Source organism: Pseudochaenichthys georgianus, chromosome 19 (assembly GCF_902827115.2).
Source record: "Pseudochaenichthys georgianus chromosome 19, fPseGeo1.2, whole genome shotgun sequence".
Lineage (NCBI taxonomy): Eukaryota > Metazoa > Chordata > Actinopteri > Perciformes > Channichthyidae > Pseudochaenichthys > Pseudochaenichthys georgianus.
In genome coordinates, this window is record NC_047521.1 from 17,921,410 (window position 1) to 17,922,797 (window position 1,388).

General features: G+C 40.1%; 1 long non-coding RNA gene across 1 annotated transcript; it reads left to right on the top strand.

Annotated features, from left to right (window-relative positions):
• The first annotated feature begins 503 nt into the window (after window positions 1-503).
• Window positions 504-1,127, top strand: LOC117464916 (uncharacterized). Its single transcript, XR_004554134.2, has 3 exons — window positions 504-639; window positions 740-973; window positions 1,083-1,127. It is a non-coding gene; the product is annotated as an uncharacterized lncRNA (long non-coding RNA).
• The last annotated feature ends 261 nt before the right edge of the window (window positions 1,128-1,388 follow it).

Here is a 1,388-nt window from a genome sequence, read left to right on the forward strand (position 1 = left end):
AACACCTTTGTTTTTTACAGAGTGGCTTTAATAATTCTGATTTCATCATGTTCTAGTGTAAATCAAGGCAGTTTGTGCTTTCCATGTTGTCAGCATGTTGGAGGGGCTACACTGGGTTTTAACTGTAGGTTGTACTTGTAAAATATCAATGAATACACAAGATTGAGTATAACGACAACCCCCACACACAGATAAAACAGACTGTCCGCATGCATTCAAAGATATTACAGATTAGATCAAAAATACTGAAAAACCTTCAATTAAAATGACATTAAAGTAGTCTCAGTGAAGTTTATAGTGAAATAAATCCACATAATCCAATTGTTTTCCGGCCTGCTGCCAAGACTCTGTCAAACAGCTACAGAGGAGGAGGAGGTGAAGACAATAATACAAATATTGAATACTTGTTATTTGTTTACTTGGAGAGGTCCCAGACCACCTCCTGGGCCCTGCCGTGGTGCCCTTGAGCAAGGCATCTGACACCCCCACTCCCAGAGCTCCCCGGGCGCTGTACAATAGCTGACCACTGCTCCTAGTACTAGGATGGGTTAAATGCAGAGGCCACATTTCACTGTGTGTGCTGTGTGCTCTGCATGTGTGACCATTAAAGAGCGTTTTATCCCTCTGATTTTAATAAAGGTATTCTGATTCTGTATGCTCGTTAGGGTCTATTAAATGTTACCAATATTAGCCATTTTCCAGGTTAAGAAGTATAGAGGTAATGTTTGTTTTTTCACAGGAGGTGACTATCGGGCTTCTTTGGTCTATTCCTCTATTTGAGCATTGCATATTGCCCAACGAAAGGACAACATTTCCCTTGGGAAAGTACAACTTGTGCTACACGTGTCTTTAGAAGAGGGAATGTTTGACACTGGATTTCCCCTTAATTGCGCAACAAGCCGAAATAAAAAGGAAGCCTCAGCCTGGCAGCACACATCTGAGGAATCAACACTCGAGGAGGACAGTCGACCCGGTGAGATATCTTAACTTGTTTTGTGTGGATTTGGATTTGGATTCAGATGCTTCTAGGTAAATGGAACATTTGAATCCTCACACGTTTCACCTTTGCTTTTTTCATATAGAGATTTGTGAACAGACACGTGAAAACCATAGACTGTATTTATAAAGGTGAAAACATGAAGACTGTGATTCTCGCTCTCATGGTGTTGGTGGTGGTCAGCCAGGGTGAGTTCAGTATTCAGGAGAAAGAAAATAACTTCCTGTCCGTTCAATATTTCCTTTATTGGAGGAGTGTTTTTCAAATGTTTTTACATTTACTTTGTGGTTGTTTTTCTTACCTTTGATCTTCTTTAACTGTGTTTTTGTATGGACAATGTAAATTCCTCGTATGTGTGAATCTACTTGGCAAAAACCCTGTTTCTGATTAT